At 45.1% G+C, this 22359-nt stretch overlaps 1 long non-coding RNA gene and 1 pseudogene across 1 annotated transcript; one reads left to right on the forward strand and one right to left on the reverse strand.

Moving 5' to 3' along the window:
- The first annotated feature begins 17767 nt into the window (after positions 1–17767).
- On the forward strand, positions 17768–18363 carry LOC100387560 (small ribosomal subunit protein eS17 pseudogene; annotated as a pseudogene).
- A 46-nt stretch (positions 18364–18409) lies between these two features.
- LOC128929929 (uncharacterized) lies at positions 18410–21500 on the reverse strand. Its single transcript, XR_008477251.1, has 3 exons — positions 21443–21500; positions 19547–19613; positions 18410–18978 (listed from the first exon to the last, which is right to left on the reverse strand). It is a non-coding gene; the product is annotated as an uncharacterized LOC128929929 (long non-coding RNA).
- Positions 21501–22359: the final 859 nt, after the last annotated feature.

Here is a 22359-nt window from a genome sequence, read left to right on the forward strand (position 1 = left end):
CAGGGCAGTGTGAGTATACTGAGCCTGAAGATCCAGCACCAAACTCAGGGAAATGGCATTATGGGTAACAACAGGGAGGCATGATATTCATTCTCATGTGGGCAAAGTGTCAACAGGGACTGTGAGACCAAAGACAGAGTCAGCAATCAGGAATTGGTGCACAGTCCTGGAGATCCTAAAAGTGAGTACAGATCACATGTCCTGAGGTGCTTGTTAAAATGACAGACTCCCCCAGTCTCACCATGGAATGTTCAGAATCAAGGCCCCGAGTATTTCTGCTTCCACCTGCAGCTGACCAAACTTAGAAAAACTCAAAGTTGTTGAGGGTTCTCTGAGCAAAATCCGTGGTCACCTGATTGTACAGTACAGAGATTGGCTCAGATATAGGAACCCAGGCTCTGCAAACAGCAGCTGCAGTTACACAGCCAACCATGCCTATGGGGTGTGAAAAAGCTAACGGTCATGCAGCTGCTACCTTATTTAGCAATCTGTGACAATTATGGAGCATATGCATACACATAATGTATGTACAAACATATTCAGACATGCATACAGTTGTAAACCCAAAAGTACACAAATAGGCATTCCTTTTTTTTTTTTTTTTTTTGAGGTGGAATCTCACTCTGTTGCCCAGGCTAGAGTGCTTTGGGGTGATCTCAGCTCACTGCAACCTCCGCCTCTCGGGTTCAAGCGATTCTCCTTCCTCAACCTCCCAAGTAGCTGGGACTACAGGTGTGTGCCACCATGCCTGGCTAATTTTTTTTTTTTTTGAGATGGAGTCTCACTCTGGTGCCCAGGCTAGAGTGCAGTGGCGCGAGCTCAGCTCACTGCAAACTCCACCTCCCAGGTTCAAGCAGTTCTCTGCCTCAGCCTCTTGAGGAGCTGGGATTATAGGCACGTGCCACCACATCTGGCTAATTTTGTGTTTTCAGTAGAGATGAGGTTTTGCCATGTTGGCCAGGCTGGTCTCAAACTCCTGACCTCAGGTGATCTGACTGCCTCAGCCTCCCAAAGTGCTGGGATTACAGGTGTGAGCCACTGTGCCTGGCCTGTGAGCCACTGCACCCAGCCAATATTTTTATACTGCTTCACATTGTGAAAGTATAATGTTAATAATATCACATTTTTCTAAAAAGAATGTGATATAGTGGCTCACGCCTGTAATTGGTTGCAGCGAGCCGAGATCACCCCATTGCACTCCAGTCTGGGCAACATCAAGACTATGTCTCAAAAAGAGAAAAAAAAATAGTTAATGGCCACACACAGTGAGACCCCAATCCCTACAAAGAATTAATTTTTTTTTTTTTTTTCTTTTTACAAGATGGGGTTTCACCATGTTAGTCAGGCTGGTCTTGAATTCCCAACCTCAGGTGATCCACCCGCCTCGGCCTCCTAGAGTGCTGGGATTACAGGCGTGAGCCACCACGCCCGGCCAACAATTAAAAAATTAGCTGGGCATGGTGGTACACACCTATAGTTCCAGCTGCCTGGGAGGCTAAGACAGGATGATCGCTTGAACCCAGGAGTCCAAGGCTGCAGGGAGCTATGATAGCAATACTGCATTTCAGCCTGGGAGACAGAGCAGCTTGGTCTCAAAAAAAAAAAAACAGTGGCCAGGCATGATGGTTCACACATGTAATCCCAGCACTTTGGGAGGCCAAGGCAGGAGGATCACCTGCGGTTGGGAGTTTGAGACCAGCCTGACCAACATGGAGAAACCCTGTCTCTACCAAAAATACAAAATTAGCCAGGCATGGTGGCGGGCACCTGTAATCCCAGCTACTCAGGAGGCTGAGGCAGGAGAATCACTTGATCCCAGGAGGCGGAGGTTGCGGTGAGCTCAGATCGCACCATAGCACTCTAGCCTGGGCAACAAGAAACTCCATCTCAAAAGAAAAAAGACGTTAATAATTAACACTTCACAGGACCCTGTGGCAAGTCCAATTATTGACCAGTTTATTGTTTCTAATTTTTTTTATGATTCAGATTTTTCTTTCTTTTTTCTTTTTTTTTAGACAGAGTTTCGCTCTTGTTACCCAGGCTGGAGTGCAATGATGTGATCTTGGCTCACCGCAACCTCCGCCTCCTGGGTTCAAGCAATTCTCCTGCCTCAGCTTCCCAGGTAGCTGGGACTATAGGCGTGCGCCACCACACCCAGCTAATTTTTTTGTATTTTTAGTAGAGACGGGGTTTCACCATGTTGACCAAAATGGTCTTGATCTCTTGACCTCGTCGTGATCCACCCACCTTGGCCTTCCAAAGTGCTGGGATTACAGGCGTGAGCCACCGTGCCCAGCCAGATTTTTCTTTTTTGACAGATTCTCGCTCTGTCTCCCAGGCCTCACTGCAACTTCTACCTCCCACGTTCAAGTGATTTTCCTGCCTCAGCCTCCCAAGTAGCTGGGACTACATTCGCCCGCCACTATGCCTGGCTAATTTTGTATTTTTAGTGGAGATGGGGTTTCACCATGTTGGCCAGGCTGGTCTCAAACTCCTAACCTCAAGTGATCCAATCATCTCAGCCTCCCAGGATGGTCTCTATCTATTGGGCTTGTGATCCGCCTGCCTCAGCCTCCCAAAGTGTTGGGATTACAGGCGTGAGCCACCTAGCCCAGCCAATTCAGATTTTCTTAGAGCGTAATACTTACTAATATAGAAAAGATAAACTTTCGTACCTCATCTTTTAAAATGTTTATTGAAATATTTCAATACATAAAATTAACCCACTTAAAGTATACAATCCATGGCATTAGTGTATTCGGATTTTTGCAACCATCAACATCAATTCTGTATAGAACATGTTTATCGCCCTATTCCCATTAGCAATCACTTCCCATTTCCCCTCATCCTGGCAACAACTAATCTACTTTTTGTCTCTATGGATTTCCTCATCTGGACATTTCATTTAAATGAACCTTTGGGACTGGCTTCTTTCACTTATATGTTTTCAAGGTTCATCCATGTAATCCATGCGTTTGTACTGCATTACTTTTTAAGGCTGAATAATATTCCATTATATTAATCCACCTCATTCATCAATTGCTGATATTTAGGTTGATTCCACTTTTGGCTGATATGAATAATGCTGCCATGTGCATTCATTACAACTTTTTTGTGGACATATGTTTTTCAGTTCTCTTGGATATAGAGTAAATTGCTGGGTCATATGGTAACACTATGTTTAACTTTTTATTTTGTTTGGCTTTTTGTTTTTGTTTGAGATGGAGTCTCCCTCTGCTGCCCAGGCTGGAGTGCAGTTGTGTGATCTCAGCTTGCTGCAACCTTCGCCTCCTGGGTTCAAGCGATTCTCCTGCCTCCACTTCTCAAGTAGCTGGAACTACAGGCGCCCACCACCATGCCCAGCTAATTTTTGTATTTTTAGTAGAGATGAGGTTTCACCACATTGGCCAAGCTGGTCTCGAACTCCTGCCCTTGTGATCCACCCACCTCAGCCTCCCAAAGTGCTGGGATTACAGGCACTTTCGGAGGCTTACGTGGGTGGATCACAAGGTCAGGTGGGTGAGCCAACGTGCCTGACTTTGTTTTGTTTTTTGAGACAGGGTCTCACTCTGTTGCCCAGGCTGGAGTGCAGTGGCATGATCTTGGCTCACTGAAACCTCCACCTCCCTGGTTCAAGCAATTCTCCTGTCTCAATCTCCCAACTACCTGGGACCACAAGTGCACACTACCACACCATGCTAATTTTTGTATTTTAGTAGAACGGGGTTTCACCATGTTGGCCAGGCTGGTCTCAAACTCCTGACATCGGTGATCTGCCTGCCTTGGCCTCCCAAAGTGCTGGGATTACAGGTGTGAGCCACTGTGCCCAGCTATGTTAAACATTTTGAACAAACTGTTTTCCACAGTGTTGGCACCATTCCACAGTACTACTGGTAATGTATGAGGGTTCCAATTTCCCCACATTCTTGCCAACACTTAGTATTTTCCCTTTTAAAATTTTTAAATTATAGCCAATCTAGGTGGTACAAAGTGATACCTAATTGTTGTTTAGATTTGCATTTTCCTAATAACTAATGATGCTGAGCATCTTTCATGTGCTTATGGCCATGTGTATATCTTTTTGGGGACATGTCTGTTCAGATCGCTTGCCCCCTTTTTTCCTTTTTTCTTTCTTTTTCCCGTTGAGTTAATTTTTTGCTTATGAAATATTTCAAACATATGAAAAATTATGGAGGATAATGTAACAGACACCCCGTCACCTGCTCCCACAACATGAACCTTTCCCATATTTTCTTTGAGGTGTTGTTGTTGTTGTTTAATAGATTTTATTTTATTTATTTATTTGTTTGTTTATTTATTTATGAAATGGAGTTTTGTTCTTGTTGCCCAGGCTACAGTCCAATGGCATGATCTCAGCTCACCACAACCTCCACCTCCTGGGTTCAAGCAATTCTCCTGCCTCAGACTCCCAAGTAGCTGGGATTACAGGCATGTGCCACCAGGCCCAGCTTATTCTGTATTTTTAGTAGAGAGTTTCCGCCGTGCCCGGCCTGACTTTATTTTTTTGGAGGAGTTTTAGGTTCAAAGTAAAACAATAAAGGTGTCAGGTGCATCCCAGCACTTTGAGGGGCCAAGGCAAGAGGAATGCTTGAGCCCAGGAGTTCATGACCAGCCTGGGCAACATGATGAAACCCCATCTCTACAAAAACTACAATTAGCTGGGCGTAATGGCACTTGCCTGTAGTCCAAGCGACTCAGGAGGCTGAGGCTGGAGGATTGCTCAAGACTAGTTCAAGGCTACAGTGAGCTGTGATTTAAAAATAATACTAAAGGATATAAGATTTTACTCCTAGCCGGGCACAGTGGCTCACGCTGGTAATCCCAGCACTTTGGGAGGCCAAGGCGGGTGGATCACGAGGTCAAGAGATTGAGACCCTCCTGGTCAACATGGTGAAACCCCGTCTCTACTAAAAATACAAAAAATTAACTGGGCATGGTGGCGCGTGCCTGTAGTCCCAGCTACTCAGGAGGCTGAGGCAGGAGAATTGCCTGAACCCAGGAGGCAGAGGTTGCAGTGAGCTGAGATCGCGCCATTGCACTCCAGCTTGGGTAACAAGAGCGAAACTCCATCTCAAAAAAAAAAAAAAGAAAAAGAAAAAGAAAAAAAAAAAAGATTTTACTCCTACTTTCAATCTAACAAGTATCCATACCACAATTTCAAAGGATGCAAGATAAAGACACAGATCCTGAGACAGAGACAAAGATCGTTATAGCTCACAGCACAACAAGCAGCGTGAGCTTCATGTTTGCCCTAGTTCCCTTTGTTCCCCAAGTCCCACAGGGGCTATGCCAAGGGACCCAGTTAGATGAGGTATACACAGTGGGGTTCAATTTGAGGAACCCCAAATTGAAAGAACATTAATAATTAATAAAGGACTACAGGTATATTTGCCCAACCTTTTCTCCAGAGCAATTACTTTTATCTGGACAGTAAATAAAACTGCCCTTTGCTCAGGAGATAGACACTGTCTCCAGGTTGTTTCAAGGACAAATATCCTTTAAAAGATAGTATCTGACTTTTTTGGTTTTTTTTTTAGTATTTAAAAAAAATGGACACAGGTTCTCGCTGTTTTGCCCAAGATGGTCTCAAACTTCTGGTCTCAGGCAAACCTCCTACCTCAGCCTCCCAAAGTCTTGGGAATACAGGCATGAGCCAACGTGCTTCCCTGTATCTTATGTCTAACTCTTAAGACATGCAAATAGGCTGGGCACAGTGGCTCACACCTGTAATTTGAGCACTTTGTTGTTTTCTGGTTTTTATTGAGATGGAGTTTCACTCTTATTGCCTAGGCTGGAGTGCAATGGCACAATCTTGGCTCACTGCAACCTCCACCTCCCGGGTTCAAACAATTCTCCTGCCTCAGCCTCTCAAGTAGCTGGGATTACAGGCACATGCCAACATGCCTGACTAATTTTTATATTGTTAGTAGAGACGGCGTTTCACCATGTTGGCCAGGCTGGTCTCAAACTCCTGACCTCAGGCGATACACCCACCTTGGTCTCCCAAAGTGCTGCGATTACAAGCATGAGCCGCCATGCCCAACCAATCTCAGCATTTTGTGAGGCTGAAGTAAAAGGATTGCTTGAGTCCAGGAGTTTGAGACCAGCCTGGGCAACATACTGAGACCCTGTCTCTACAAAAAAATAAAAACAAAAAATTAGCCAGGTGTGATGTTACATGCCTGTAGTCCCAGCTACTCAGGAAGCTGAGGTAGGAGGATTGTTTGAGACTGGGAGGTTAAGGCTCTGGTGAGCCATGATTGTGCCACTGTACTTCAGCCTGGGTGACAAAGTAAGAACCTGTCTTTAAAAAAAAAAAAACAGGCACAATGGCTCACGCCTGTAATCCAAGAATTTTGGGAGGCTGAGGCAGGTAGATCACCTGAGATGAGGAGTTTGAGACCAGCCTGGCCAACATCGTGAAACCCTGTCTACTAAAACTACAAAAATGAGCCAGGCATGGTGGCAGGTCCCTGTAATAATCCCAGCTACTTGGGAGGCAGAGGCAGGAGGAAAGCTTCAACCTGGGAGGCAGAGGTGGCAGTGAGCTGAGATCACAACAGTCTACTCCAGCCAGGGCAACAGAGCTAGACTCTGTCTCAAAAAAAAAAAAAAAGCAAAAACAAAGTACAAATATATAAAAGGCCCATGGAGAATTCTCTCTCCACACATGTTGAGATTCTTTTTTCTTTTTCTTTTCTTTTTTCCATATGAGTATCTAATTGTTCCAGCAGAGTTTGTTGAAAAGACTATTCTTTCACTTGATTGCCTTGGTAACTTTGTCAAAAATCGATTAACCACATATATGTGTGAGTCTATTTCTGGACTCTGTGTTCTGTTCCATTGATCTATGTGTCCATCTTTTTGCTAATACCATATTGTGGTATGTGTGGGGTTTTTGATGTTGTTGTTGTTTTTGATAGAGTCTGGCTCTGTTGCCCAGGCTGGAGTGCAGTGGCACGATCTCAGCTCACTGCAACCTATGCCTCCCAGGTTTAAGCAATTCTCCTGCCTCAGTCTCCCAATTCTCCTGCCTCAGCCTCTCAAGTAGCTGGGATTACAGGCACATGCCAACATGCCTGACTAATTTTTATATTGTTAGTAGAGACGGCGTTTCACCATGTTGGCCAGGCTGGTCTCAAACTCCTGGGAGCTGGGACCACACATGTACACCACCACGCCTGGCTAATTTTTGTATTTTTAGTAGAGATAGGGTTTCACCATGTTGGCCAGGCTGATCTCAAACTCCTGACCTCAAATGATCCACCCACCTCAGCCTCCCAACTTGCTGAGATTTCAGGCATCAGCCACCAACACACCCAACCCATACTGTGTTTATTACTGTAGCTCATGAGTTTGCAAATGTAAAGGGTGGGCTACATATAATTCCTGCTGCATACTTTTTTGGTTTCCTTTTTCAACCATTTAAAACTATAAAAAGCAGTTTTAGCCTCTAAACCCTGCAAAACAGGCTGCAGGCTAGCCTGTGGGCCAGTCTGCCAATCCTGCTATAGATCTAAGGTAAGTCTTAAAATCAGGTTGTATGTGTTCTCCAAATGTGCTCTTCTTTTACAAAATTGTTTGGTTGTTCTGGTCTATTGCTTTTTGATATAAATTTTAGCATCGGGCCAGGTGCAGTGGCTCACACCCGTAATCCCAACACTTTGGGAGGCCAAAGTGGGCAGATCATGAGGTCAGGAGATCGAGACCATCCTGGCTAACATGGTGAAAGAGGTCTCTACTAAAAATATAAAAAATAAGCTGGGCGTGGTGGCACGTGCCTATAGTCCCAGCTACTTGGGAGGCTGAGGCAGGAGAATTGCTAGAACCTGGGAGGCAGAGGTTGCAGTGAGCCAAGATTATGTCACTGCACTCCAGCCTGGCTACAGAGCCAGACTCTGTCTAAAAAAAAAATTTTTTTAATTTAGCATCAGTTTCTAGAAGTACAGGCTGCTGGTATTTTAATTAGGATTGTATTTAGTCCACAGATCAACTCGGGGAGAATGAACATTATATCAAATAATTATATAACGATGATATAATTATCATCATTGTATCTATGTATTTAGCTCTTCTTATTGTTGTGGTATATTTTTAAAGCCAATGAAACATTAGATCTTTCATATATTTACCACTTTATTTGTTATCCATTCCTTATCTCTTACCCTCCATCTGGTTTCATTTTCCTTCTACCTGAAAATTTTACATTAGAAAGCCTTAGGCTGGGCAAGATGACTCATGCCTGTAATCCCAACACTTTAGGAGGACAAGGTCGGAGAATTGCTTTGGAGAATTGCCCAGGAGTTCAAGACCAGCCTGGGCAACACGGTGAGAGTCTATCTCTCTAAAAAATTAATTTAAAAAGGCTGGGCATGGTGGCTCATACCTGTAATCCCGTACTTTGGGAGGCTGAGGCAAGTGGATCACCTGAGGTCAGGAGTTCGAGACCCGCTTGGCCAACATGGCGAAACCCCATCTCTACTAAAAATACAAAAATTAGCTGGGCATGGCAATGGGCACCTGTAATCCCAGCTACTCAGGAGGCTGAGGCAGGAGAACCACTTGAACCCAGGAGGTGGAGGTTGCAGTGAGCCAAGATCACACCACGGCACTCTAGCCTGGTGACACAGGGAGAGTCTATTTCCAAAAAAACGACAAAAAAAAAAAATACAACAACAACAACAAACCCATAAACATTATTTCATAGTTTTTGTGAATCAGGAATTCAAGACTGGCTTGATATGTTTTCTAGTGCTTCAATTATGTGAAGGTTTGTCTGGAGCTGGAGGATCTACCTCTGAGATGGTTCATTCACATGACTGTTTGCAGCAGATCTCAGTTCATTACTACATGGATTTCTCCACAAGACTGCTTGAGGGTCCTCAGATGGCAGGGGGGTCTTCCTTCAGAGTAAGTGAACTAAGAAAGAGCAAGGAAGAAGCCACACTATCTTTTATGACTTGGAGTCATAGGTCACATGCCATCACTTTTCACTTACTCTATTCATTGGAAGTGAGTCACCAAGTCCAATACACATTCACAAGCAGGGAAATTAGGCTCCACCTTTTGAACAGAGTGCCAAAGAATTTTGAATATACTTTTAAACACCACACCTTTTCTTTTCCATATTTTATTCTTTTGAGACAGGTTCTTGCTCTGTTGCCCAGGCTGGAATCCAGTGGCACATTCAAGGCTCAGTGCAACCTCAACCTGCTAGACTTAAGTGATCCTCCCACCTCAGCCTTCCAAGTAGCTGGTGCACACCACCATGTCCAGCTAATTTTAAAAAATTTTTTGTAGAGTATATTAGTCTGTTTTTACACTACTGATAAAGACATACCCAAGAGTGGGAAGAAAAAGAGGCTTAATTGGACTTACAGTGCCACATGGCTGGGGAGGCCTCAGAATCATGGTGGTGAAAAGCACTTCTTCTTACATGGCAGTGGCAAAAGAAAAATGAGGAAGAAACCCCTGATAAACCTGTCAGATCTCATGAGACTTATTCACTATCAGAAGAATAGCATGGAAAAGAATAGCCCCCATGACTCAATTACCTCCCCCTGGGTCCCTCCCACAACATGTGAGAATTCTGGGAGATACAATTCAAGTTGAGATTTGGGTGGGGACACAGCCAAACCATATCACACAGACAAAGTCTCACCATGTTGTCCATGCTGGTCTCCAAATGCTGTGCTTAAGCAATCTTCCCAAAGTGCTCAGCCTTCCAAAGTTCTAGGATTACAGGCATGAGATGCCTCAACCTTCTTCTTTCTTCTTCCTCCACCTCCTCTCTCCCCACTCCCTTCTCCTTCTTTTTCCTTTTCCTTCTTCTCCTTCCTCTTCCTCCTTGCTCTTTCTTCTCCTTCCTCTTCCTCCTCTTCTTCTTCCTCCTCTTCTTCTTCCTCCTCCTTCTGTTTCTCTCTCCTTCTTTCTCTTCCTCATTCTTATTCTTCCTCCTCTTTTCCCTGTTCCTCCTAATTCTTCTTTTATTTTTAAATTTGAGATGGAGTTTCATTCTTATTGCCCAGGCTGGAGTGCAATGACATGATCTCAACTCATTACAACCTCTGCCCCCCCAGTTCAAGTGATTCTGCTGCATCACCCTCCCGAGTAGCTAGGATTACAGGCATACACCACCATGCCTAGCTAATTATTTGTATTTTTAGTAGAGACAGGGTTTCTTCACGTTGGTCAGGCTGGTCTAGAACTCCCAACCACAGGTGATCCGCCTGCCTCGGCCTCCCAAAGTGCTGGGATTACAGGCATGAGCCACTGTACCCGGCCTCTTCCTCCTATTTCTAAGATTACCTTATAGAATATTTCTCACTAATTATTTTCATTATAGACCTAGAAACCCTAAGCTAATTATAGATATTCTAGCCAGGAGTGGTGGCATGTACCTGTAGTCTTAGCTACTTGGGAGGCTGAGGCAGAAGGATCACTTGAGCCCAGGAGTTCATGCTGCATTGACCTATAATTACATTACTGCACTCCAGCCTAGGTGACAGAGCAAGATAGATAGAAGGAAGGAAGGAAGGAAGGAAGGAAGGAAGGAAGGAAGGAAGGAAGGAAGGAAGGAAGGAAGGAAGGAAGGAAAGGAGGGAGGGAGGGAGGGAGGGAAGGAAAGAAAGAAAAAAAGTAATTTTACATTTTCAGTATTTATAGATAACCATGATTTCCTATATAGAATTATTATTATTATTATTATTTTGAGACAGAGTCTCACTCTGTCACCAGGCGCCAGGCTGGAGTACAGTGGCGCAACCTCGGCTCACTGCAACCTCTGCCTCCCGGGTTCAAGCGATTCTCCTGCCTCAATCTCCCGAGTAGTTGGGCTTACAGGTGCCCGCCACCAGGCCCAGCTAATTGTCGTATTTTCAGTATAGATCGTGTTTCACCATGTTGGCCAGGCTGGTCTTGAAATCCTTACCTCAGGTGATCCGCCTGCCTCAGCCTCCCAAGGTGCTGGGACTACAGGCATGAGCCACCGTGCCCGGCCATAATTCTTATTATATTTTTGTTCTGATAGAGTCAGAACATGCTACCCTAAAACATGGCACCATGGCATTTGAGAAAGCAGGAGCAGGAAGGTCACTCTCACCATTCCTTCTCCTCTCCCTTCTCCCCTGAAACAGATCATAAAACCTAGGAAGGTTACCCTTTGACTTTCGCCCGCCCTTCTCCCCTGAAGCAGGTCATAAGACCCTTATTCAAGAGGTACCCTTCCTGTCGCCAGAGGAAAGGAACATCTTTATTTCAGAAGACACAAAGAAAAAGAATCTGAACAAACAGGCCTTTCTAGGTTTCACTGAGTTTATTATCATTAGATCATACCTTTTTTGTTTAAACAGATTCTCACTCTGTCACCTATGGTGAAGTACAGTGGCAGTCACAGCTCACTGCAAACTTCTTCTCCAAGGCTCAAGCAATCCTCCCACCTAAGTCTCTAAATTGCTGGGACTACAGGCCATGCCACCACGCCCAGGTAATTTTTTATTTTTTGTAGAGATCGTGTCTTGCTATGTTGTCCAGGCTGGTCTGGAACTCCTGGGCTCAAGTGATCCTCCTACCTCAGCCTCCCAATTGCTGGTATTACAACCATGAGCCATTGTGCCCTGCTGAGCATACCCTTTTGTCCTCCAGTCACATTACTCCACAACTGGCCACTGTTCATCAAACCTAAGCATACAAGCCCGGCAGACTACCTGAGACCAGGAGTTCAAGACCAGACTGGCCAACATGGCGAAACCCCATCTCTACTAAAAATACATAAAGAATTAGCCAAGAGTCATGGTGCATGCCTGTAGTCCCAGCTACTCAGGAAGCTGAAGGACAAAAATCACTTGAACCTGGGAGATGAGGTTGCAGTGAGCTGAGATGGCACCAGTGCACTCCAACCTGGGTGACAAGGAGACACTTCATCTCAAAAACAAAAAACAGAAGAGGCCAGGCATGGTTACTCATGCGGGTTATCCCAGCACTTTAGGGGGCCAAGGTGGGAGGGTCACAAGGTCAGGAGTTAGAGACCAGCCTGACCAACATGGTGAAACCCCGTTGCTACTTTAAAAAAAATAATAGCCAGATGTGGTGGTGGGCACCTATAGTCCCAGCTGCTTGGGAGGCTGAGGCAGGAGAATTGCTTGAACTCGGGAGGTGGATCATGCCACTGCCCTCTAGCCTGGGCCACAGAGCAAGACCCCGTCTTTAAAAAAACCTAAGCACTTTGGGAGGCCGAGGCGGGTGGATCACGAGGTCAAGAGATCGAGACCATCGTGGTCAACATGGTGAAACCCCGTTTCTACTAAAAACACAAAAAATTAGCTGGCCATGGTGGCGCCTGCCTGTAATCCCAGCTTCTCAGGAGGCTGAGGCAGGAGAATTGCCTGAACCCAGGAGGCGGAGGTTGCGGTGAGCCGAGATCGCGCCATTGCACTCCAGCCTGGGTAACAAGAGCGAAACTCCATCTCAAAAAAAAAAAAAAAACCTAAGCATAAAAATACACAATTTTACCTGTTTCTGTTTCTTTGAGTCTTCATTTCTGAAGACTACTGTGTCATGTAAAACTTATAAATATGTGTGAGCCGGGTGCGGTGGCTCACACCTGTAATCCCAGCACTTTGGGAGCCTGAGGCAGGCAGATCACCTGAGGTCAGGAGTTTGAGACCAGCCTAGCCAACATGGTGAAACTCTGTCTCTATTAAAAATACAAAAAGCAGCTGGGCGTGATGGTGGGTACCTGTAATCCCAGCTAACTGAGAGGCTGAGGCACAAGAATCACTCAAACCTACTGCACACCAGCCTGGACAACAAAGTGAGGCTCTGTCTCGAAAAAACCCCTAAGAAACAAAACAAAACAATAACAGCAATGACAAACAGGATCCATCACCTCCCAGATATTTCATCATCTACTGCAAAAAAAAAAAAAAAAAAAAAGAAGACCGAGGAATGTGACCACACCTCAAAGGACCTTTTCACAAGATCAGGTCTGTTTCTAGGGCTCACTCATATGCAAAGAGGACCATTTACAGCTTAGTTTATGTTCTCCAAGGTCCATTCATTCTACCTAATAATCATTTCTTGCCCCTCAAAATGATTACCTGCATTTCCCCTGTCTATGAATAAAGTTATTTAAGCATCTGGGGGCATCTGGGCACCATAAGGTTATCTGGGTAATCACTTTGTGATCCCCAATTTCCCCCTCTCATCAATAAATTTGCATGCCTTTTTCTCCTATTAATCTGCCTTTTGTCAGTTCATTTTCAGTGAAACTTCAGAGGGGGAAGGGGGAAGTTTTCCTCTTCACCTCTGCAAGCTGAACTTCTATGGACATACAGGGGTTTTCCTTTTTTTGTTGTTGTTGTTTTTTTTTTGTTCTGTCCCCCAGGCTGGAGTGCAGTGGCACAATCTCAGCTCACTACAGCCTCCACCTCCCAGGTTCAAGTGATTCTCCTGCCTCAGCTTCTGCAGTAGCTGGGACTACAGGCACGCACCACCATGCCTGGATAATTTTTTTTAGCATAGACAGGATTCTGCCATGTTGGCCAGGCTGGTCTCAAACTCCTGACCTCAGGTGATCTGCCCTCCTTGGCTTCCCAAAGTGCTGAGATTACAGGTGTGAGCCACTGTACCCAGCCCAGGGTTTTCCTAAGTTCTGATTCAAAAGAGTATGCACTTTTTTTTTTTTTGAGACCAAGTCTCTCTCTTGTTGCCCAGGCTGGAGTGCAGTGGCATGGTCTGGACTCACCACAACCTCCACTTCCCGGGTTCAAGCGATTCTTGTGCCTCAGCCTCCCAAGTAGCTGGGATTACAGGCTCCTGCCACCAGGCTCAGCTAAATTTTTTTGTATTTTTAGTAGGGACAGGGTTTCACCATGTTGGTCAAGCTGGTCAAACTCCTCGGCCTCCAAAAGTGCTAGATTACAGGCATGAGCCACTGCACCCCACCTTTTTTTTTTAAACTGGGGCACACAGCCTTTGGTGGAAGCTCACTGCAGTTTTGATCTTCTAGACTCAAGCAATCCTCCTACCTGAGCCTGCCAGGTAACTGGAACTACAGGTGCGCCACCAAGCCTGGCTAATTTTATTTAAATTTTTCAGGCTGGGCGAGGTGGCTCATGCCTGTAATCCCAACACTCTGGGAGGTAGAGATGGATGGATCACCTAAGGTTGTGAGTTCGAGATCAGTCTGACCAATATGGAGAAACCCCATCTCTACTAAAAATACAAAAAATTAGCCTGGCATGGTGGTGCATGCCTGTAATCCCAGCTATTTGGGAGGCTGAGGCAGGAGAATCGCTTGAACCTGAGAGGCGGAGGTTGTGGTGAGCCAAGGTCACGTCATTGCACTCCAGCCTGTGCAACAAGAGCAAAACTCCATCTCAAAAAACAAAAGTAAAAAAAAAAACAACAACAAATTTTTTTTATAGAGACAGGGTTTTGTCATCTTGCCCAGGCTGATCTCGAACTCAAGCAATCCTTTTGCCTCAGCCTCCCAAAGTTTGGGGATTACCGGTGTAAGCCACCGTGCCCAGGCCTCATGCACACTTTTAAAGTTTTTAATTACGTTTTGCTGAATTATTCTCCAGAAGGTTTATACCTAAGTTTCCATACCTGCCAGTGGCAGGCTTACTCTTTAAAGCTGGTTAACAGCTACAGCAATCATTACTCTCACATTCTTGAATTTCTAGACTCCTTTTTTTTTTTTTTTTTTTTTGAGACGAGTTTTGCTCGTTACCCAGGCTGGAGTGCAATGGCGCGATCTCAGCTCACTGCAACCTCCGCCTCCTGGGTTCAGGCAATTCTCCTGCCTCAGCCTCCTGAGTAGCTGCTGGGATTATAGGCACGTGCCACCATGCCCAGCTAATTTTTTGTATTTTTAGTAGAGACAGGGTTTCACCATGTTGACCAGGAGGGTCTCAATCTCTTGACCTCGTGATCCACCTGCCTCGGCCTCCCAAAGTGCTGGGATTACAGGCTTTAGCCACCGCGCCCGGCCACTAGACTCTTTGGAGCAGGCTTTCTTCTCTTTGTGCAGCCCCCAAAACTCTGTGGCTGAGGCTCAGTAGGAGCGCGTGGTCCAGAGGCCCCGGGCACTGAAACGCTGGGCTAGAAAACAGCTGGTCCTTATGTATCCTCCAGCACTTTCAGATGTTCCGTTCCGATTTTGATCCATGCACCGCAGGGAGGGGGCACTCCAACAGGTGAATCCTCTCCCACCCCCAGAAATGGCTCAAGAAAGCCTCCTAGTGGGTGGCAGGACCACTGAGCCGTGGACCCCAGGGTCACATTTCTTCCCACTGCAGTCAAGCTCAGCACACAACTTAAACACATAGTGGTCCCAGAAGTGTCAAGGAGAAAAAAAATGTCCATTTTTTTCCCCCTCCATACACAACAAAACTGTTCTAATATAGCCAAATGAACTGGAGAAGCAGTTTTATTCTTGCCCTTCCTGCCTTGGAAAACTGAAAATGCAGGTGCCACGAAAATACTAAATGGAGGCCAGACGAAGTGGCTAATGTCTGTAATCCCAGCACTTTGGGAGGCTACAGTAGGTGGATCACCTGAAGTCAGGAATTCGAGACTAACGGGGCTAACGTGGTGAACCCCCATCTCTACTAAAAATACAAAATTAGCCAGGTGTGGTGGCGGGCACCTGTGATCCCAGCTACTTGGGAGGCTGAGGCAGGAGAATCACTTGAACCCAGGAGGCAGAGGTGGCAGTGAGCCGAGATCAGGTCATTGCACTCCAGCCTAGGCAATAGAGCAAAACTCCATCTCAAAAAAAAAAAAAAACCTACGTGGAGAATACTCATGGAGCAGGGTTTCCAGCCTTTCAGAAGAAGGCTGGTAAACAGTAAAAGCTTTCAAACTTTGGGACCTTCAACTCTTACAGCAGTATCTAAGCTAGGTGTGGTTGTGCACACCTGTAATCCCAGCTACTTGAGAGGATCCCTGGACTCAAGCCCATAAGTCCAAGGCCAGCCTAGGTAGTGTGGCAAGACTCTCTCTAAAAAAATAAATAAATAAACGTAAATTCTAAGCTGGGTGCAGTGGCTCAAGCCTATAATCTTAGCACTTTGGAAGACGAAGGCAGGTAGATCACTGGAGATCAGGAATTTGAGATCAACCTGGCCTACCACACCGTCTCTACTAAAAATACAGAAATTAGCCAGGCATGGTGGTGAGTGCCTGTAATCCCAGCTACTCAGGAGGCTAAAGTGGGAGAATCGCTTTATCCCAGGGGCAGGGAGCTGCAGTGAGCCGAGATCGAGCCTCTGCATTCCAGCCTGGGCAACAAAGTGAGACTCCTTCTCAACAAAAACAAAAACAAAACAAAACAGAAATTCTGACTATTCCTTCCCTAGGGCTTCTCCAAGCATCCCGACTCACCAACAGCACTGGGCTTTCACAAGGACAAATAATTCGCAAAACTTTTTGGGGAATTTATTTATGATAATTGCCTTAAATTAACATCACAAGGCAATGGAAATTGCACTTCCCTAAGGCTTCTTACTGCAGGAAGTTCCCCAGCTCCTGACCACAAAGGTGGTGACGATTAAAATCAGGTTGGTTAGCTTCTGTTTTTTCGAGGCTTGTCTGTTAATCCATCACTTGTTTTAGTATAAAATGGCATTTCTATATCAAAATGCACGAATGTTTTAACCTGTTGTAAACATAAGCTTTTTTTTTCTGTTGTATCAGACAAGTCTTTTCTCTGCCAGAAACCTTAAAATTGGTATTCTTAAAACAGTATTCTACTAGCTTTTACTTTACTGGATAGATGTTCAGCTTTCAGATCACAGAAAGTCAGTCCTTCACTGTTTTGCTAGCCTCAGGCCATACCAGGAGAACTTCAGTGTGAGTGTCTTATTTTAAGCCTGCGAGCATCGGTGAACTAAAGTGCTCACAGGAAGATGGAGGAGAACTGCAGACCAGCTTACATGTGAAGCGGAGGAGGCAGTTCCAGAGGCCCTGTAATGTCTTCAGACCTTTGAAGACTGTTTTGTAGAAGATGGCTTGTTCTTCCTTAATTTTCAAGGCAAGCATAGGACTAGAGAGCTACTTAAAGCTAGATTTTGTCTTTAAATGGAAGACCTTTAAACAATAAGAGCTGTCTGAAAGATACAAAGACTTCCTTGGATTGAACTGAGCTCCTAAATAATTGGGAGGATTCAAAAGAATGGTCATCTCACAGCTCTACAATAAATGCATGATTTAACCTGAGTATTTTACATGATTATTTTACGATTTAAAAATATTTATATGGCCAAAGCCATTTGTTTTTAGAAAGCTTTGAAAATGTTTAAGCAGGCCGGGCGCAGTTATAATCCCAGCACTTTGGAAGGTTGAGGCAGGCGGATCACCTGAGGTCAGGAATTCAGGACCAGCCTGGCCAACATGGAGAAACCTCGTCTCTACTAAAAATACAAAAGAATTAGCCAGGTGTTGTGGCGATTGCCTGTAATTCCAGCTACTCAGGAGGCTGAGGCAAGAGAACTGCTTGAACCCAGGAGCTGGAGGTTGCATTGAGCCAAGATTGCACCATTGCACTCCAGCCTGAGCAACAGAGTGGGACTCCATCTCAAAAACAAAAAAAAGAAAGAAAATGTTTACGCAAACTTAAATATTTTTATTTTATTTTATTTTTATTAAAATAGAGACAAGGTCTTACTGTGTTGCCCAGGCTGGTCTCAAACTCCTGAACTCAAGCAATTATCTCACCTCAGCCTCCTAATAAACTCTTGTTATTCTGACCACTAATTTGTAGAATAGAACCACGTGGCTAATCATCTTAATCCCATGCAGGTTTCTGAAACTGTTGCCTGGCTGGCTGTTGTTGACACTGTAGGGGTGAAGAGGGAAAGCTTCCCCCTTTACCTTCTGAAGGTTCACTGAAAATGACAAAAGGCGCTCTTTCACCAAGGACCCACCAACATGGGCCACATTCAAACCAAAAGTGTGAAGAAGGCAGCCCGGGTCATCATAGAAAAGTACTATACGTGCCTGGGCAACAACTTCCACACAAACAGGCGTATGTGTGAGGAGATTGCCATCATCCCTAGCAAGAAGCTCCGCAACAAGATAGCAGGCTACGTCACGAGTCTGATGACGTGGATTCAGAAAGGCCCAGTAAGAGGTATCTCCATCAAGCTGCAGGAGGAGGAGAGAGAAAGGAGAGACAATTATGTTCTTGAGGTTTCAGCCCTGGATCAGGAGATCACAGAAGTAGATCCTGACATTAAGGAAATGCTGAAGCTTTTGGATTTCGGCAGTCTGTCCAACCTGCAGGTCACTCATCCTACAGTTGGGATGGATTTCAAAACGCCTCGAGGACCTGTATGAATCTTTTCTGCAATGCTGAATGATTTCTAATAAACCTGGGACAACTGAAAAAGGCATACAAATTTATTTACCATGCAGGGCACAGGGGAACTGCATGAGAATGATTACCCAATAACCCACTGAGGTCTAAATGTTGATAGACACTTCTTCATAGAGGAAGGAGAGATGAGAGTGTAGGAGTAAAAGATTTTTAGTGGAGAATGAATGGACCCAGAAGGCAAACTTGATCTTGTGAATGATCCTGGCAATTGAATGGGGCAGGAGAACAAACAATGGTTTGGGATGAAGATTGGGCTGTAGCTATGGTGTTTTATGTTCATTCTCTTCCTCTGTGATAGAAGTTTTAATTTTCTCTGGCTAAGAAAATTTCAGGGAAGGGTTCAAAGGCAGTTGTGTTCCTCTTTGGGGCTCCAGTTTCTGGGTAGATAAGGGAACGTCAGAGAACAGCTCCATTCTGTACTTGGGGAGAGATAGGGTCAGAGAGACAGGGAGGTAGGGGGAGGTCAGAGGGAGACCCTGCGCTGAGGCTTATTTCTGAGGCCTTTCAGTTTTCAAAGCACTCAGCATGCTAAAGCGTCATATTTTGGGGTATGGCTTTCCGTGCTTTAACATCTGCTCAAAAAAAGAAATGATTAATGTCAAAACAATAAAAATGCTTTATATTTATATTCTTCTGTATTTGTAAATATCCAGATTTTAGCTGTTTCTCTTTCACCATATAAACTTATGTTTGTGTATTTCCAAATTACATATTTATATATTCTGGAGATGATTTTAGCTTTCAGGAGGACTCATCTGTTTCCTTAGTATTTTTTTTTTTTTTTTAGATGGAGTCTCACTCTGCTGCCCAGGCTGGAGTGCAGTGACACAATCTCGGCTCATTTCGACCTCCACCTCCCGGGTTCAAGTGATTCTCCTGCCTCAGCCTCCCGTATAACTGGGATTACAGGCACGTGCCACCACACCCGGCTTATTTTTGTATTTTTAGTAGAGACAGGGTTTCACCATGTTAGCCAGGATGGTCTCGATCACCTGACCTTGTAATCTGCCCGCCTTGACTTCCCAAAGTGCTGGGATTACAGGCATGAGCCATTGTCCCTGGCAGTTTCCTTAACAGTTAATTCTATTAACACCAAAGGATAGCTTCCTAAACATAAAAGGGAGAAAATTATTCCATTCCTACCTTTAGCCATCAGTGGTAGAGATCACTCCACAACTGAAGAACAAAATCCTCCTCTGAGAGTGAAACTCTTAAATAAAGCACGTTGTAGACAACATTAAGCAACTGTGTAAGAAATTTGCCTAAAGAGATAGCTTTTTCCATAAAAAGCAAAAGACAGTGACAGGGATGTCATCTCACTCCTGAATTTAGCTAAATTGAGGTCGATTCTCATCCTGCCCTGCTCCCCCTCAGGAGGAAGAATGCATCCCGGGCATGGTAATAGCCTGCAGAAGCCTTGGGCTCAGCTCCTAAGCCCTCAGGACAGATGGAGAGAGGAGGACCAGACGGAGGGGAAAGGGGCAGGGAGGCGGGTGTGCTGCTGCAGGTCACGGGGCAAGACCTGCACTACGTATGCTTCTAGGCTCCCAGAGATTGGCCAGAGGCTGACTGGCATCGCACCATGCACATCTGTACTAGATACCAAATCACCGCTCAGTGCTCAGCCTCGACCAGAAAGTTTAGTCAGTTAGTTGTGAATATTAATTGCAGAAGAACTTCCTGGTTCCAGTATCTCTCTTTGGTCACAGTCCTAGCTTGTGGGTTTAGAGAAAACAAGAGTCCACTTTTTAGGGTTCCAGATTTAGCAAACAAATAGAATATAAAAATATAAAAGGATGAGTTAAATTTGAATTTCCAAAAAATAATAATAATTAGTGTAAGCATATCCTAAATATATTTTATCTGGCAACTCTATCATATTTTCCAATCAAGAGTTAAGCACTGGGGGGACTCTATGTTTGGGTCCCCTTCCACGAACACTCCCGTCGTGGGCAGATCACCTGAGGTCAGGAGTTTGACACCAGCCTGGCCAACGCGGTGAAACCCTGTCTCTATTAATAAATAAATAAATAAAGAGTTAAGCACTGGGGCTGGGCCCAGTGGCTCATGCCTATAATCCCAGTACTTTTGTAACAGGAGTGGCCTCGAAGAAAACCTCTTAGCAACGAACTGGGGGTGGAAGTGGCAGTTTTATTTGGCCAGGAGCTGCAGCTGGCTCAAGCCTAACAACCAAGCTCCTCGACAAAGAAAGTCCTAGCCCTTTCAAAGGCTTACAGTCTAAGGGGTGCACATGTGAGAGGGTCGTGATCAATTAGGCAAGTGTAGGGGACGTGACTAGGTAGGGGTCTGAGCAGTTGAGCAAGAACAATGCCTTCCGGGGAAAATTCCTCCATCCCATGTCTGCGATCTATAGATAGGACTGTGGTTAGGAGTAGGGGGTTTAATCTTTAACCTCTAGAGCCGGTCAGCGGCGCCAACCAGTCCTTCCACTGACCTCATCTGGCTGACCTTTAACTCTTACTTCCTCCTTTTCTCCAAGCACAGGCTCGGAGAAGGGAGTCTCCTTCCTCACTTTGGAAGGCTGAAGTGGGCAGATCTCTTGAGGTCAGGAGTTCGAGATCTATCTGGCCAACATGGTGAAACCTTGTCTCTACTAAAAGTACAAAAGAAATTAGCCAGGCATGGTGGCATATGCCTGTAATCCAGCTACTTAGGAGGCTGAGGCAGGAGGATCACTCGAACCTGGGAGGAGGAGGTTGCTGTCAGACGAGATCAGGCCACTGTACTCCAGCCTGGGCAACAGAGCGAGACTCCAATTCAAAAAAAAAGAAGATAAAGAGAAAAGTCAGCAGAATGAAAATAAATCAGAGACGTAAGTATCAATGACTAACACTTTTTGCTATTTTGTTTTTCTCAGTTTAAATTTTTTCTTTTAAAAATTACCTTTTGGGCCAGGCGTGGCTCACACCTATAATCCCAGCATTTACAAGGTCAGGAGATCGAGATTATCCTGGCCAAAATGGTGAAACCCCATCTCTACTAAAAATACAAAAATTAGCTGGCTGTGGTGGCACACACCTGTAATCCCAGCTATTTGGGAGGCTGAGGCAGAAGAATCACTTGAACCCAGGAGGTGGAGGTTGCAGTGAGCTGAGATCACACCACTGCGCTCCAGCCTGGCAACAGAATGAGACTCTGACTCAATTAAAAAAAAAAAAAAAATTTCCTTTTGTTGCTGGGTGCGGTGTCTCAGGCTTGTAATCCTAGCACCTTGGGAGGCCGAGGTGGGTGGATCATGAGGTCAGGAGTTCGAGACCAGCCTGACCAACATGGTGAAACTCAGTCTTGGCTAAAAATACAAAAAATTAGCCGGGTGTGGTGGTGGGCACCTGTAATCCCAGCTACTTGGGAGACTGAGGGAGGAGAGTTGCTTAAACCAGGGAGGCGAAGGTTGCAGTGAGCTGAGTTTGTGCCACTGCACTCTAGCCTGGGCAACAGAGCAAGACTCTGTCTCAAGGAAAAAAAAAATTACTTTTTGTTTTTGTGAAAATAATGTAACTGCGCACAATAATTAAAAATCAAAAGAGGCTGGGTGCAGTGGCTCATGTGTGTTATACCAGCACTTTGGGAGGCCAAGGAGGGAGGGTCACTTGAAGCCAAGAATTCTAGACCAGCCTGAGCAACATAGCAAGAACTTGTCTCTAAAAAAAAATTAGCTGGGAATGGCAGCGTGCACTTTGAGTCATAGCTACTTGAGAGGCTGAGGTGGGAGGACTGTATGAGCTCTGGTGTTGTATGTATGATCATAGGTGAGCTATGATCCTACCCTGCACTTCAGCCTGGGTGACAGAGCGAGACCCCAACTTAAAAAAAAAAAAAAGTCAAAAGTACTAAAAGTCATGTGATGAAAAATAGCAGTGCAATGTTCCACCCAATCCCATTCAATCCCACCCTGCTCTGATCCCCAGAGGTAGACAGCTCATCTCTTTCCATTG

The sequence above is a fragment of the Callithrix jacchus genome, chromosome 2, assembly GCF_049354715.1.
Source record: "Callithrix jacchus isolate 240 chromosome 2, calJac240_pri, whole genome shotgun sequence".
Classification (NCBI taxonomy): domain Eukaryota; kingdom Metazoa; phylum Chordata; class Mammalia; order Primates; family Cebidae; genus Callithrix; species Callithrix jacchus.